Raw genomic sequence first — 17828 nt, 5'->3', positions numbered from 1 at the left:
TTCCAATGCAAAATTTTATTCGTAGTTTGTTCAATAACTCAATCATCAACATAATTTTTCTGTTTTGGAAATATTCAAAGATAGATATTAACATGTTTCTGATTCAATAATTGATCGCTTGGCATGTGTTTCATCGAGAACCGAATGAATTTTCTCAGATTTGTCAATTGGGTGTTCCATTAAGATTTAAGACTTAGAATTCGAAATTAAAAGAATAATTGAAAAGAATTCAATTCAAATTCCATGGAGGTACAGTGCAAGAGTTTGAGAACAAAATTGATTTCGAGATCTCGAGTTTTCAGAGAAACCATGAAACTCAAGAAACAACACTAGAATTGAAAATTTAAATGAATTGAATTTCTATTGTGAAACCTGAAAGAAGATAAGATTAAAAACATAGAAACATTCATGTTTGGAATCACTCAATGAAATTAGCAATTCAACTATGAGAATATTTTTATGATGAAAATAGTTTTCTTAGCAATAAATTAAATTTAAATTATGTAGTTTCAGTACTATCCTTAGTTTGTTTAAAGTTTTAAATTTAAGTTTTTTTCCATTCCGATAATGGATCTCTTAAAATGAGTATTCTTCCACTGAGTTAATTTTAATCAAATGTTGTTATATTCTCACGCGCTTAATAATCATCTTTAAAGATCTCAGCATTAGTAAAATTTGCTCGCTTTTTTAATTATTAAGATTTTCCTTGTTTTGCTGCCAGACATGCTGAGAACAGCTAGCGTCCCATTTTCAGGGGGCTCAAATTGAGCCTTTTGGTGAAGGAGAGTGTGGTGAGCCGCTAATAAAATAAAACAATATATTGAAAATGATAAATTGGGAAATGATATGCTGAATTCAGGAGAGAATTATTTCAAAATAAAAGTAACTTTAAATCAAAAACATAAAAATCTAGTTTAATCAGTTAAAAGAGCTTACATACATTCGAATATCAAATCGAAGACTGAAACTCGCATGGAAAAACTCAGTATGGCGGATTAGTCCAGTTTCAGCAATTACAGTAGTTTGTTTTAATATTGATTATTGTTTCAAAGTTGATTTTCAGAAAAAGGGTGTGAAGAATGTTTAAACTAAGGCAAATCTTTAATAATTGAAAAATTTATTCTAGATAGCCTGATTTTATTTATTTCAATGGTACCCGAATATTGCCCCGGAATAAAAAATCTGTAATGTTTATTATAAGGACTTCTAATAAGATTAAGTAAACATTAATCTATCCAAAAATTGTATTTTTATAAAATTCCTCCAAGAAATTTAATAGCTTAAAGTAAAAGCTATACTTCTTTGTACTTAATGCGAGAAATTTGTGCTTAGAAAAATGGGAGAGAAGTTTTTCTCGATTCCACCTAAGAAGTGTATTCGAAAAAAAAAATGCAACACTTTGTTTCGTGAATAACTTTTGAATGCATGGATAAAAATTGATGAGTTTTCAGTGAAGCTATCTAGTAATGTAATGTGTACGTGAACAAAATTTGATGAAAATCTGTCAAGTGGTTTTTGAGATAGCGTCCAATACTTAAGTTCATTGACCAAATTTTTTGGACAGGATCGAGAAATATCCAGGAAAGTCCCAGTAGGAGACCCAAAAACAGCTGGAAATCAACGATTCGACCAAAGTTCACATACCTAGTAAATCATTTTGAAAGTTATAGAGTACCCGAAGATTATTGATTTCATGAAGTGCGAGGAATGTGATAGTAGACTGAGTCGATTTGGGGTCACTTTTGAATTTCTCAAACCCTGGGGTCTAAAAAGCTTCGTCTTGGTCCAAAACTCATTCATGATTTTTTGTAGAATTTTTAAGTAAACGTTTACATGAGTAAATTTGAACTTTTAGGTTTGTATGGGAAAATTGAATATTTTGTACTGAAAAATCAACATCGATTTTGTTTCTTGTGTGAAACCGAGCCAACTGACAGTTTTTGTGCCAATTTATAAAATTCCTAAGGGAAATTTTCCGCTGAACAACTTTGTCGAAGATCGTAACTTCGTATCTTATTAGGCAAAAAATTTATTAGGTGTGGAATGGGGACATGTCCTTTTCGCATTGATAAACAATAAATTCAATTGACATCCCTGCAGGGCGCCTGGCGAGGTATTGCATGACTACTTTTCTTGCAATACTTCGCGAGGCTCCAGCAGTGATGTCAATTGAATTTCTTGTTAATCAATGCGAAAAGACGTACCTCTATTAAACAGCTAATAACTTTTTTGCCTGATAAGATACGAAGTTATGGTCTTCGACAAAGTTGTTTAGCGAAAAATTTCCCTTAGGAATTTTATAAATTGGCACAGAAACTGTCAGCAGGCTGGGTTCTACAGAAGAAAGAAAAACGATGTTGATTTTTCAGAACAAAATATTCAATTTTCCCATACAAACCTAAAAGTTAAAATTTACTTATGTAAACGTTACTTAAAAATTCTACAAAAAATCATGGATGAGTTTTGGACCAAGACGAAGCTTTTTAGACCCCAGGGTTTGAGAAATTCAAAAATGACCCCAAATCGACTCAGTCTAATGTGATAGGTTTTTTGAAGCTGAATCCGAAAATATGAATAGAGGAAGTGATAAAAAGTCAAAATTTTCTAACTGGATCGTCTAGCTGACTTATAAATAGGCCTGAAGTCATTTCTATAAGGTAGAAAAACTGCTCACCGGTAAAATGTATAAAATACGGTGGTCAAATCGTGCGCAAAATATGTGGAGAGATATTTTGAAAAAAAATGTAATTGGCAGCAAAACGAAACTCTTTAGCGGTCACCTGGCAGGTTTCCAAGCAGAAACTTTTTGTTGACAAGTCTTGCCTGTATTTCCCGGAGATAATCATGGAGAAAAAATTGAAAAATTTAATGCCTAGTACTTCAGGAGGCTAGCGATCTGTGGAAACTGCAAATTACTCAGTCTTTCATAATGATTGACACAATGAATGGCTAAAAATACAAAGAAGACTAAATCCAAATGCGACCGGTTTCTCTGCGAAGCATTTCAACAGGTCCCACAAAGTTTAAAATCTGTTTTAGTTGGATCTGGAATCGTGCCATTACGCAAAAACGGTAGTGGAGTGATAAAAAGTCAAATATTTTGGTTTTGTGCCGAAGGAAGACCATCGAATAAGTAATGTTATAAGAATGTTTGAAACTTTGAGTTATTTTGATGGTAATGCATCAGAAAACAGAAAAAAAGTAATTAAAAAAAGCCTTAATTTTACAAAGGGTGGTTCATAGTAAGCATTATAGATGGCGCATGTGTTGTCTAAAAATTAAAGCCTAAAAATTTCTACATTGAACGCTATCTCAAAAACCACTTGACAGAACATCACAAAAATTTGCACATGTGAACATTACATTACCAGGTAACTTCGCTGAAAATTTCATCAATTTTCTTCCATGCAATCAAAAGTTATTCACAAAACAAAGTGTTGCATCTTTTTTTTTCGAAAACACTTCTTATTTTTGGTTTCTTGGGTCTAATAAGCAAAACTGTGATCAAAACAATGTTCTGTTATATAGAAATAAAAAAAAGGCTTTCCCACTCTATGGATAGCAGACTTCAGCAAGATTTACATGTTTGGCTCCGCGAGTTCCTCCTACACTGATCTTATCTGCTTAGATCCGTATGCGATAGAACACTAGCCCATAGTGTTGAGCTGTCAGCGCGGCACGATTAATTTGTTTTTAACCGCAAGGGTGGTTGCGGTTTAAAAACTGTGATATGGAACGATTTTTGTAGGTATTTATAGTTTATGTGTCCTAAAAATGCCATTAAATCAGAAATTTTTTGAGTAGGTCACTTTAGTTGATTTAATTGTTTCAGTACTCTTGGCAGAATATAAATATGTAGTGACGTATCACGATGAGACGATCAACGTACCCCTCGTTTACGGTAAACAAATCCTTCGGCACTTGATCATGTTCAGCTCACTAGAAGCTAGAATTACGACCTCATCGAATGGCCCGGGGGAGTTCGCTGTCTATTTAACTAAAAGTGCAAAACGAAGTCATAATAATTTGTTGCCTCCAACTCGTCATCGGGGAGGATAACTGTCGTTTAATGCGTTAATTTTTTTTTCTCCCCACATCAAACCACCATCACAGGTGGCCTTGGATTTTGATACCTTTGAGCTATGTATGTATTTGCCCGACTAGTGCAGCAAACATAACATGATGGTGGTAAAGTGTCAACTAACCTGTCAATTAGCCAGCGGTGGAAGAACACGAATGCGGAAGTGTTTGGTGGCGTGTTGCTTAAAGTGTGGGCTTTTTACTTATCCTAGCGGTTTGTATTCTAGTCCCGTGATATGATCTTACACACGATGCTAGGAGCATTTTATATTAAACGACACCCTGGAGTCGGTGTCTTATCATTAACTCACGTTACGGAAATGTTAGAAACCTTAACATGCTAGGATATCAGAATGAAACTTGAGTAAATAGACTTTCCTGAGTCGATTAACACGGCACATGAATTTGTTTGATAATACGGAACAGAACTATCCCGAATTGTTATTTCACAAAAACCATTATTCAGTTAATGGAATGCCCTACACTTCCAAAGAAGATTTTTTTCATTGGTTAAATTTCAAATAACCTTTTTGATGTCAACATGTTTTGGAAAGATTGAATTTCTTCGTTTAAAACTGATGAAAGCTTGTCAGTCCAACATTTTTAATCTAATGAAAATAAGTATAGTTCATCATTCATATCGGCGTCTCAGCGTTTGACAGTTGACATTGGCCGAGGATGAAGTATGGGCGCAACGAAACAAAACTCTTACATAAGCTCGCATCATCAAGTGTTTTGCGGAGGCAGCGTGATGAGTTGTTGAAAATCAAGCCGATCGTTACCACAGACACACAAACAAACGCTTCACCCCATATCGGTCCAACTTGGCACAGTTTTAATTACCCCTTTTCTCATGTATGTAGGTACGCAAAGCTAAGTTAAGCCCTAGGTTAGGTTTAGCCTCTTGACTCTTCTCTGAACGGTCCATTTCCGCAACTGGCTGTAGAACAATTACATACGACGACTAAGCTATTCAGCTTCCAGGGAACCAAACGGTACCTGAACCAAGTTGTAGTTGCTTTTGACGTTATGGCGAAGGTGCATTGCGGCAAAGACTGGGTGCAGCGCTGATTGACAGCTAATTAGATCTGAGTCGTACACGCGTGTCTGCACCTTATACCGGCAACATGAGACAACTCTATCTAACCGGCAGATGATCCGTGTATAGACATTATTTCTGGCTTTGACGGCTCGCTTGCTGCGAAGTTGGACGCCAATGTGTAATTTTAATGTGATATACCAACTGTCGGAAAGCATTTCCATCTTTTAGCTTGCTGTGATCAGTTGAAAAAACTCAAATAACTCAACTATGTTTTACCCAAAAATGTGTCAAAAATTGCATTTTTAAGAACATTTTTTTTATATTGTTGGAATTTCTAATTGAAAAACAAAAGAGAAAAATGATTGTATGAAGCTGACAAATAAATATTCCCCAAAATTAGGAGTCCAATCATACTCAAACAGTCATCGGATCGGTAGCTCGAGATTGCGTCAAGCAAGGAAAGAACAAAAACAAAAAAAATAAGATGATACATTTTGGGACCGCACGCTTTGCCAATCGACCTTTCCGGCCAGATTTCCTGCTTCGGGCTTGTAAATCATGAGAAATAAAAATTCCCATCATTTGGTTTTTTTCAGAGATGTTAACGCTAAATAAGTCTATCGTTAGTAGCGGAATGTACAGACCTTTTGGAGCTTGACTTGACTCAGCCGAATGAGAAAAACCCGCAAATTTTGAGTGATCTTATGCGTGAGAGCGGGAAATATTGTCAATTAACACCGTGTTATGGGTTGTTAGTGCGGAAGAACCGAAAATCGGTTCACGATTCTGTTGAAAAATGAAGCAAAATGATGAGTAACAAACTGGATCATTTTTTGAAATGATGACTAACTATTTCGACGACAGGGGGAGGACGCGTTGTAATGCAAAGAGGAAATTATGGTGACGATCGGAAGATCACAGATCAAGATCACATGATAACAATAGGAAGAAGCACTGGTTTATATGATCAGGTATTTGTGGTATTTTTCTTTCTCTTTTTTGTAGTACCAGTTGAAGTGTTCCAATGACCAGATGCATTAGATGATTTTAAACTCTGTTCTACAATTATTTTCTTCAAGCAAGTTATTTCGGTTTTTGTTTGGCTCCAAACACGAGAATCCAATCCCTCTATTTTATTTACGTTTCAGTTATTCTATAATAATGAGATTTGTTCAGATCGTTTGAGAATCAACAGTGACTCAACTATTTTAGACTGTAGTGTTAAAAAGTCACTTCTAGAATTATTTAGGGAAAACTGAAAGAGAAGTCAACAACAGTCGTAGATATTTTCATGAGAATCCTTCTTTTAAAAATCATTGAAATGACAGCTTAATAAATTTGTTTATGACGGTTGCCATAGCCTGGTACAGGGGCCAACTTGTTCCTGATATATACAAACAAAATCGTCCCCCGGGACGGTGCAAATATATGGTTGCTATACTCACCCTCATGCTCACCTCTAACACTGACAAATTCTACGGGTTGCAACCGCCTGCTTGAGGGACAAACCCTGGGCAAAACTGGTGGACTTCTGAATTAATAAACGAACACAATAACAGCAGTTATGGCAAAACTCGTGTATAACTAGGTTGCCTCTGCTAAAAAACGAAAACGATATTTATTTAAAATTTATTTTAAGAGGAGAAATCACCGTGAATTTGTTTTATGAAATGAATTTGCGGCTTTATCGGTGACAATTAAAGAGTTGAAATGAAAGACGGATAGAAGAACAGAAGAAAATTCTAAGGTGGTGAAAAGAGCGAAGAGCATTTGAAATAGAAGCTTGACCACATGCTAAATTCTTTGTCCCACATCAATTAACTGTATTGAAGAAGTAGTACCCAATAGAGAAGGCACTACATTTTTCGATACAGTTAATTATGGATGGTTCGACCGCCATGTGAGTGTGCACATGTGCCGAACGGACTTGTCCGTTCGGCACATGTGCACACTCACATGGCGGTCGAACCATCCATAATTAACTGTATCGAAAAATGTAGTGCCTTCTCTATTGGGTACTACTTCTTCAATACAGTTAATTGATGTGGGACAAAGAATTTAGCATGTGGTCAAGCTTCTATTTCAAATGCTCTTCGCTCTTTTCACCACCTTAGAATTTTCTTCTGTTCTTCTATCCGTCTTTCATTTCAACTCTTTAATTGTCACCGATAAAGCCGCAAATTCATTTTTAAAATTTATCTGTATCCAGCAAAATCAATTATTTCAAAATCAGACTTAGCATCAATATCTGATAAAAATAATAAAATTCATTCTTAAAAATAGGGTTTAGTTTTCTTAAGGATCAAGCGAAAGGTTGAGGGACAAAAAATCAGGGTCTAAGGTAAATATCCAAGTTAAAGATTTTTCTATCAACGTTCAACTTCCTCGAAGACCGAGTTTTATTTTTGTTCGTATTTCTTGATAAGGAAATAATAGAATTGCAAGAATTTTTTTCAAGAATTTTAATTGACGATTTGAAGCAAAACTATTTGACATGCAGCGCTAATGAGATCTCAGTTACGGAACTAACAAAAGGGTTGTGATAGCTGGTTTTTTACATGGCGATAATACAAATTATTTTCAAAATTCAAACTAAACTTGTAACTGTAAATTTCCGGCCGTAACAATGATTGAATTAGCTAAGAAAATCATCAATTTACTTATTGTAATACTTCTTGCATAAGCATACAGAGTTTTTCGTGGTTTTCCCAACCAAATTCTATTTTGATTTCAGTTTTCAACTTCAGGTGTTCTGATAGGAATAGATTTTTGTGAATGTTCTACAATGTCTAAATGTCTGAACAAATTGTGATAAATTCGAGTTCAAATTTGTTCTCAAGCTATGTTCAATTTTATCGTTGCTGAAACCTTTTATTTGTTAATGGTCCCTTTCGGACGTTTCAGCTCAATCTCCGATGGATGGAAGAATATTCCAGTAAAATGATTGTTTTCAAAACGATTTTCTCTATATTGCGTTTACGAATCATTACATCATTACAAAATTTATATCTCAGAATTTGTTCGCAATGAAACTTAAGAAAAACAGAAATTAGAAGCTTTTTCTCGAAAAACTTCATTGTAGTTTCCTTCTCTAGGAAACCTTGTACCAATTTCATTTTTTTTTCTATGGGATTTGGTGCTTTATATTTTATGTCATTTTTATATTCGACTTCCCCGGCAACGATTTGATAATTTTTAATATATTTGTTCAGTGATGTGTAGACAATTTTAATCTTATTTTAGATTATTTTTGTTTTAAACTTTGGAGTGAATAATTTCAACAAACATCTACATTGCTTAGTTAAACTTTTAACATCTTATACTCGGGTTTGTTAAATTTAATTATACCAATTTATTTCCCCCTTTCGTCCACACACGCAAACATAGAAGGTTTTATCACTGTTGCAATTTGGATCAACACAGTTTTCCAAAACCTATAAAAAACGTATATTGAATAATATCCGGCTTTTAAAAGTATGAAATATTGCGTAGTTCACATTTTCTTACCTTATTCTGTAATCCAATCTTAACTAACTTTTCTCTTAGCACCGAAATTTTGGAATCTTCCCGTTTGTTTTGGAAAAATACTAGATATGTGTCATGACGTTTCGATCCATAATATCAACCTTTCGATCGCAGTGCCCTCTGAGAGTTGTTTTGAGCTGCAAATCGCCAATACGTATTTTTTATTTTCTGAAGCATAAGTCAAAATCTCAGAAACGAAAAAGAAGTCGGAGTAGGCGTCGATTGAAAAGCGGACACGATTTTTTTTCTATCCAACCAAAAATAATTTTCTTGAGTGAAAAAGTGGAAAAACTGTTAATTAGCTTAGCTTAGCTTGTTTGACTACTCATATCCACCTTTAATCATTGAACTCGAAATGCTTAATTTACAGGTTTTTGTTTTTAAATCGATTTTAGAGGAATGAAGTATTTTTAACATTTGATTTCAAACTATACATTTCGAATTCCATGATCGCTGGCGTGGCTAAGCAGAACAAGTTCCACGTCGCCAATGGTTGCTACTCCGTGATTAATCGAGGCCATCAATTTTACACAAAGTCCAAAAGAATGGTGCTTGGTATTAGCAGCCATTCTCATTGTACAAAACTGATGCTCTCCCTTTTTTATATGATTTATCTGATTAATAACGGCGCCGGCCACGTCCTAGTAGTCAATGGGGAAAAGGGAAGGATTGTTAGTTAGATACTCTTTAAGTTCAACTAGCAACCTCTCACTCCTGCATACTCCAAAAACATTTTTTTATTTTTGAAATAGTCAGAACCAGAGATAAGCTAGTATCATCAACTATGGAAACCGTCTATACGTCTGCGAATCCATATTCAAGTATCCAAGGAAGGAGTTGTGTTAGTTGGTGAAAGGTAAAGATCAGGATCCATTTTGGCAAATGGTGCGATCATGATTTTCCTACACCTCCTATGCTCCTAGACATTTCCTAAGGAAACTCCTATTTCTATGAGGCATTTGATAAACGTCCAACAAAATGGATCGAATAAAATATTGAAGGCCAATCAATACCATCCAAATTTCTTCTTTGATAAACTAGCTCTTTTCCCTAAACGTTATCCCTGTTGAAGCAAAGAGATTTCAAAAAGGCTTTACTGTTTAAAGACGGAAAGCAACTTAAAATGAAAATGAATTTACTTTAATATTTAGACACAAATTTTTGTAAATTGTTTTTGAAAACTCTTTGATTCTTTGCTCTCCTTTGCCTCACATTTTAGAAGTCTTGAGACCTTTGATGCTCAAAGAGTACAAATCAATGTTTTAAATAATCAAAACTTTTAAGTACATTTTCGCACATAAAGCAAGTTACGCAAATTAAAACATAACCCACTGAACGGATTAAAACGGGTAAAACAAACATCCTACACAAACAAGTCGCGTGGGAGTCGGACACTCAAACACGTCCTTGCTCGACAAGTGCCGGGCGAACCCGAACTCCTTAATTTTTTAAATAACTGCAATTATGAAAATAAAACTCAAAATATTGAAATAAAATAGAGAACATTAAGATTGTTAACAAAGGATGTTTCCAGATGCGTAAATGAAATGCCGCAAACACACATCGAGCTGGTTCGCCGTCTTTCAACAAAAACTCTAATGAAACCTACTATATTCAGGTGTTTGTATCATTTTCCCTGCACACAAAGTGTACAGTTAAAGTTAATGAAAAGAGAGAGTGAAATTGAAAAATGCTACATTGGTATAAAATTCCTGAGAAAAAAAGAAAAAAAATTCCATCATGGAATATCCTCACCGAGTTTTTCCGTATTCGTCAGAGATACGGCCTTTTCTCCACCCAGCGGCGCATGCAAAAAGTTACTCCTGATCTAGGTGCGAGGCGCGAGGTATACTTCTGCCACAGTCACATACATCACTTCAACAAAACATGAAAAATCCCCGATCAACCAAACTAAATTATAATTTTTCTAGAAAACACATTACGACAGGACCAAAAACGAGACCGACCTGGAAAAACTGTTAATTGTGGACATTTAACTGATGGTTTCTTCCTACAGTTCCTTCAGCTATTATCAGGCGTTGCTCAAGTTCCAAATTAGGTCCACTGCCAAAAAAAACTTTCCCGGAATGCTGTTTCTGTTCCGGAAACCGGATCCTTGAGAATGTAAACTGAAGATAGAAGCACCCATTTTGCAGACGGACTCATTCAACTCTAGGATTGGCATTATTTGGCATTTCCGGTGAGCCCATTTCTTTGTGTTAAGCTTTTTTTTTAATTTTGTAACTGTACCTAGGAAGTGAAATGGGAGAGGTTTCAGGTTTTAAACGATATATAAAAATGGAATTGAGAATTTGGATTTAAAAATGTGTCTTCTGAATTCAGAAATATTTATCAACATTTAACGATGAGCTTTTGGAACTGAAGTACTTTTTTTTTAGAAAACATCCAAGCTATGAAGCCTAAAAAAATTATCAATTTTATCATTTGTTGCAGAGACGGGATTATGTCATAGTCATAAGCCAAAAATTGCGACTAGTGACCCACTTTTTTCCTCACATGTCGTTAGTTTAGGATTTTTTCGAAATGGAAGCATGCTATGAATGATTACTTTGGTAAAGAAAGATTTTTCCATTATGTCATTGATCATTGAGATCTCCAATATTTCGGTCATGGCATGATAGATAAAATGGGTCATGAGAATTATCACCAATGCCATTTTTGCAACTTTGTTTGCCAAGCAGATTTTCAAATGTTATTCTATGGCAAATGCTAACTAACAATAGTGTTAAAAATGAAAATAGTCATAAGCGTTTCTAGATGCTTTTTATTTAATTCCATTTGGTTCAAAAATTTCATCCATTGCCCACTCTTCTCATACGTGAAATTTATTCACATCACGTGAATATGAATGGTATTTACATTCACATTATCGGAATATTTCTGTCATGACATGACCCATGACTGATCAAATTTTCTTGGGTATAGTGATCCAAAATAAATTTCGCCGTCCACGTGAATGAATGAAAATTTTCATGCCTGTTGTTGTAATTTCAAAGTCTTAAAATATTATGTGTATAGCACCAAACCGAATAGCGACAGTTTTACTAGCGACACTTTTTACTAGAGATATTTCTGTCATTCACAGGTTTGTTATTCTTTTTTCGATCCAGTAGGCGAGTTCAATGTAGTACACAAACATTGTTTACATTTTTTACTGTTCACTTTCCTTGGGTCATCAATCCCATGCTTCAAGTCTCCTAGGAAACTCGCGATACGTCTTTATGTTTTTCAACGTCGCGACGTAAGCGACGTGTCGCTAGTAGGCAAAGCTGCAATGATTATTAGCGCTCATATTTTGGTTTTTATCTGCATGTATAATATCTATTTTTTTCGAAGACTAGCAAACGAACACACTTCGTGATGAAATCAAAGTGCTTTGATGCAGTAGGTTGATTCATGTGAGAGTCAACTTTTTTCCGTAGTAAATGTAAAGTTTTGGTGTAGTTTTTGTTGTATTTTGAGGTAAATTTTTGATATTTCAAAAAAAGGTACGTTTTCCAAGAGTAAGCCAGTGTAGGACAAAAGGCTAGAAACTCTATCAAATGGAAAAGTTTTAAGGAAAAAAATGAAGGGGAATAAGGCGAGCGCCTAGGAAATTAGTGTAGTAGGTGAAAATTTCAAGGGTTTTTTAGTTAAAATTTTATAAGTAATGTTAAAAAAAATTTAGTCCCTTAATTTATGCAGCATCATTTTCCATCTTTCGATTTCAATTGTTGTTCGGCTTTAACACTATGTTGTTTTTTTTTGGAACGAGAAGAAATTTAATCCAAGAAACACCGAAATTCAGCATTGTATATTGAATTTACTGGACCAAAAGAAACAAATTTAGTCTTTTTGAGCCACCGTGATGTGTTAAATTTTGTAGAGTTTCAAGATGAATTTTTTATCATTTGAGTTTATTTCGAACTGCCTTAGCAATTGATAAACTAGCATTTGTAAATATTATGAGGGTGTTTTGTATTCTTTACTATCAAGAAAACTCGTTAAAATGGTCAAAATAGAGACTGATCAATGTTACCCCAAAGCATCAAAATCTAAACAAAGACGAAATCGATTTTCAAATCAAATTTATAGTAGACTAATAAATTTCTGCAACCACATTCCCCTTAACAGAAAAAATAATCACAAAGTATTGAAAAAAGTGATCGATCTTACCCTGGATTACGGTACTAACTAATATACACATGCACCGATTGCCACTTTGAAGACCATTACGAGCTACGACAATAAAGTTCCAAAAGTTACAACTCCTTATTGTTCCAAAATAAGTGGGGAAATAAGCCTATTCGGTATAAATAACCTAAGTATATGCTTGACAAGGACATACCTTTCTTGTTATTTTTATCGGAACTCGTATCATCTGACGGTTTTCAAAGAAAATATATGAAATTACGTCTAGATTGAGAAAAAAAAATTTTGAAGAGCATGTAAATAAAAGTTAGAGCCAAAAAGTGTAAAACTTCCCAACAAACTTGTGAGGCTCGTTGAACGACCTCTTAGAGCAAGTTCACTGATGTTGGGAAAAAGTGGTAGAAATTTTAACATTTTGAAAATTTTGCCATGCAAAAACATTTTCAAGATCTGAGGACTTCGAGTTTTTACAACACGTGTTGTATTTTCGCATGCTGCGATGCAAAAATAGCAATATTTCCATCACATACGGCTGAAATAGAAAAAAAATACAACGCACAAAGAAAAAATGTTTGCATGGTAAAATTTTCAAAATGTGCTACAAGTGTCAACATTTTTACCACTTTTTCTCAACACCAGTGAACTTGCTCTTAGAGTGAACTAAATGAGCTGAAAGTTGGCATGGAGCCTTCTGTCAGACAAATTAGATGGCAACAGTTAAGATGTTTTTCTTCTACGTGCAAGTTCACTGGTGTTGGGAAGAAGTGGTAGAAATTTTATCACTTTTTGCACATTTTTAAAATTTTGCCATGCAAAAACATTTTCAAGATTTGTGGCTTTCTAGTTTTTAACAATTGTTTTAATTTCGCATGCTGTGATGCAAAAATAGCAATATTTCTATCACATACGGCTGAAATAGAAACAGTGCTGTAAAAAAATACAACGCCCAAGGATCTTGAAAACCTTTTTGCATGGTAACATTTTCGGACAGGCATCAACACATGACCCGTGGGCGAAATCATCTTTCAACGGCAAGGATAAATACTTCTACATTTGGTCAAAATTCGGCGCTGAGAAAAGCTATCAACATGTACAACCAATTGGAAGAAGATCTCAAACTCCTTAGTTATAATGTGTTCAAAAAGCAGTTAAAACAAAAGTTATTAGTCCAACAATCATGATCTCTCTCATACTAAGTTATCTTGTCAATTATTATATTTTTCCATTCATCAAGAATTGATGTTTTTATAAAAAATGTGAAATTTGAATTTACTAGAAATCAAACAAATTTGTAAAACAAAACTGGTCAGTCTCTAAGAGCCTTGGCTCAAAGACAAATAAAGATACAAATACAAATACAAATACAAATACAAAATGTCAAAATTTCTACCACGTTTTCCCAACACCAGTGAACTTGCTTTAAGTAAGTGATTTTTAGCTATTTTTACTGCATTTAGTAGGGAGATCGAAATACTCGGCGGTAACAAGTGACGTAAAATTTGCAAGCTCCGCAAATTTTTCGAAGATTTTCCATTTGTAACAAAAGTATTCAATAATATTCAAAAAGCCAATATGTTTCGTGGCTTTCGAATTTGTGGACAAATCAATAAGAGGAGGCATGAAGATATCCAAGATTTCCAGTGAAAATTTTAATTCTGGATATAGTAAAAAATGAAATCGGTAATGCAACCGGAACTACAACCAATCGACCAAACGCTAGCTAAGTATAACTATTTTATGTTGGGCTATTTTAAATTACTTTTATCATATACTGTCTAATTTGTCAACTTCAATTCTCAATGTCAATATGTTTTGAAACACAATCTATATTGAACAATGTTTTTAAATAAATTTTAATTTTTTTTCCAGGATTCGATACTAAAATTTGTAGGTTTCCAGAAGACATCAAATGTATATAAATTTAGATAAGGATTTTGGCAGCCAACCATTGCACACAGGGGAAAACGATAGAAAAAGATGATCGAAACCTAACGAAGCATTTTAGACCTATAGTATCTTCTTAGGAATATTTTACCTACATTACAAGTTCTTCAAAATGAGCTTCTGATAAAAGTGATCAAATCTCCATGTAGTGAGATAGAAAAATTATGTTTTGTTATTTTTATTTTTCAGCTGTTATTTTTTCCGCAAGTTTTTAGATTTTAAAAAGTGTAGTTATTTTGTTAAAGACGACAGCTTCGTAGAAGCTAACCATAAATATTTAGAAAAGTTTAAAAATTAAATAAAAAATTCTTTTAAATTTTCAGTTTTTTGAAAGATATCTTTTAAGGCAGGGCTTATACATGCACATGTTGAACATACTTAATAAAAAATATTTGGACTGAAACACGACAAGAAATAACATTGGCGTATAAAATTTTGACTTATGGCTTAGTATTAAAAAAGATTTAGTTTTTATTGAAAAATTCATTTTAAATTTGATTAAAATTCCAAAATTCAAACAAAATGAGAAACTACAAAAATAAATCATTTTGAATATTTATTTTGATTTGTTTATTTCAACAATATTCTTCAATGTTTCCAAAAAATGTTACCAGTTTTTTAAAAAGATTTGGGCCAGTATTTCAAAAACTCGAGATGTTAGAGAAAAATGTATTAAATTTTTATTCAGTGATCCAAAATAGTCAAAATAGTATATGTTAAAGACCTGAAAACCATTTAGAATTCAGAACTCGAATAAGAGACAAGATATTCATAATCCAGGGTTCTGAATCCATTTTCATTTTCAAAAAAGATATTTTTTCAAAAGCTTTTATTCAGAAATTGAATTCAATTTTTTTGAAACAGCAGACCTAATCCTTCGAATGAATAATCAAAGTGCATATTAAACATTTAGTTCTATATTTAGAATTAAGATCAAACTATTTAGATTATGGATTAATTATTCAGAATTAAAATTAATAATTACTCATCAAAAATATGAGAATAAGATAGATTATAAAAAAATTATCATGATGAAATCGATTCGGAAAAAAGGAAACATTTTTTCAGAGATGAAAAAATCGTGTTAAAATTTGTAGGGCATTAGATGTCAATTTTTCAAGCCATTTTTTATCAAAATAAAATTTAAAAAAATTTCAATGTGTGTTTGAAATTGAAATTAGCCTTTGGAGTGATTTTAATAATATATTTAAAAATAAGAAATATTATTTTGAGAATACTTATATAAAAGGCTTTTTAATATCGTAACATGTATGTAATTTATATTTTAGAAGAAAACTGAAAACATGAAATTAGCTTTCAGTGAATTTAAAATGAAAATTCTGGAATAACCAGTTATGAGTCAGTCATAACTTATGACTAATTGCTTTATCTGTAAATAATAAATGCGAAAATACAGAAAAGTTCATTTAAATTTAATTTAATATTTGTTATTGATAACAAAACATTACAATAATATTAAGATTTCTTAAAAGGGCCTAAGTGAAGGCGTTGTCCCAAATAGGAAACTACATGTTTTGCATATCAGCCAATCATAACATTCAACATTGAAACAAATGAATCATGTATGGAGAAATAGAAGGATTATGGGAGGGGAAACTCAAGGATTCAGGAAACAGAAACGATTGTTAACGAATGAATATTCGATAATTGGACGACACTCGAAGGGCATTATTCAGCTCGAATTGTCCCATAAGGAGGAGCAATTGCAACTCTAATGATATGCACTCGTCCGTAACAGTTTTTAATAACCTGCTATAATTGCAACTTATTTCAGAAAGCTCGGGACAAAACGGAACCCGTAATTTGCGAAAGAAGAAAAGGTTAATCTTAATTAGGCCGGCTAACGATGATGATGATAAAGAGACGCACCCTAGGTAAATTTTGTATGGTAATTCTAACAAAGTGCGTGAAAAATTGTTTATCATGCTACTGTGTCACATCTGTATCTTGCTCAAATGACTCAATCTACTGAAGTGACGCTGACTTTGCAAAAACAATATGTGGTGTAATAATAACTTACCTCTGGTTTATTTTCGATCTTCTGGGAGGTTACACTTAACAGATTAATTTCTGGAACACACAAACCAAACGAATCTACTCTTTGGGGCTCTGGTGCTAATTCCGGAATGGGACACACATTCGATTTCGATTCACTTTTGGCGCCCTTCGGCGTTGTTTTTGTTTCAAGCGTTAGCAACACAATTAAATTTGATCAATAAAAATTGCACATGTGCCCTGCTATTGTGTTCTCACTTTGCCGCCTTCTGGTTGTCAACGAACTTTCGATTTTTGTTTTTTGGCTGAGGGTGTGTTTTTTTCGTCGTTGATGGCAAAACAAACCAATTCCGTTTTGATTTGGTTTAATTGACCTCGACACACAATTGATGAAGCACTCACTCTTAAATGTTGACAGTTGGAATCTACACACGATGGTCGGTGGAGTTCGATATCTCGTCGATAGAATGCGCGCAATATTCCAATACAGATCACGATCTTAAATCCGGTTCGTTTCACTAGCTTGTTAGCTTTGTAGCACCCTGAAGGGTTAAGGTCTTCTCCGATTCCTCAAAGGTCTGGGCTGTTCCCCAGAACTGATCTAAGAATGGAGGGATTGCTTGCTGTTGTTGTTTCTCGACACACAACTGATTCTACCGCCGATCAGCCACTGACTAAGCTGGGATCAGTCCACCGTACTGCAATAAATAACAAAAGCACTTTTTGTTTCCCGCAAAGATCTCCATCCGTTTTACCTTCTCTGCCTACAACAGTCAGTCAGTCAGTCCAATCGGTCTATCAGTCTCCATCCATACATACATACACCTGTCCTCACCAGCACTTCCTCAGCCGGTTGCATGGCAAATTCTGGTTCGCACTGGACAACCCCAGCCCATTTCAGCAACAGCAAGCAGCAACTCCACCTCCGTCTTAGCAACGTTTTCGCCCGTTTCGTCGTAACCTGCCCTAGAGCGAACGTTGGCAAACTTCCAACCAAACGACAAACGAGAGCCACAAACGGTGGAAACATTCCGCCAACCAACCCATCAAGTGACGAGCCTAGCTGGAG

At 34.2% G+C, this 17828-nt stretch overlaps 1 protein-coding gene across 1 annotated transcript in view; it reads right to left on the bottom strand.

Annotated features, from left to right (window-relative positions):
• Positions 1–17422, bottom strand: part of LOC129752415 (putative metabolite transport protein HI_1104) — a 50407-nt gene extending 32985 nt beyond the window's left edge. Inside the window, exon 1 of the mRNA XM_055748199.1 lies at positions 16785–17422. The gene's annotated coding sequence lies outside the window, so the exon portion shown is untranslated. The remainder of the gene's footprint in view (positions 1–16784) is intronic.
• Positions 17423–17828: the final 406 nt, after the last annotated feature.

This window comes from Uranotaenia lowii, chromosome 3 (assembly GCF_029784155.1).
Source record: "Uranotaenia lowii strain MFRU-FL chromosome 3, ASM2978415v1, whole genome shotgun sequence".
NCBI classification, from domain to species: Eukaryota; Metazoa; Arthropoda; class Insecta; order Diptera; family Culicidae; genus Uranotaenia; species Uranotaenia lowii.
Note: the sequence above shows the minus strand (reverse complement) of the source record. Positions and strands in the feature narration are given on the sequence as shown.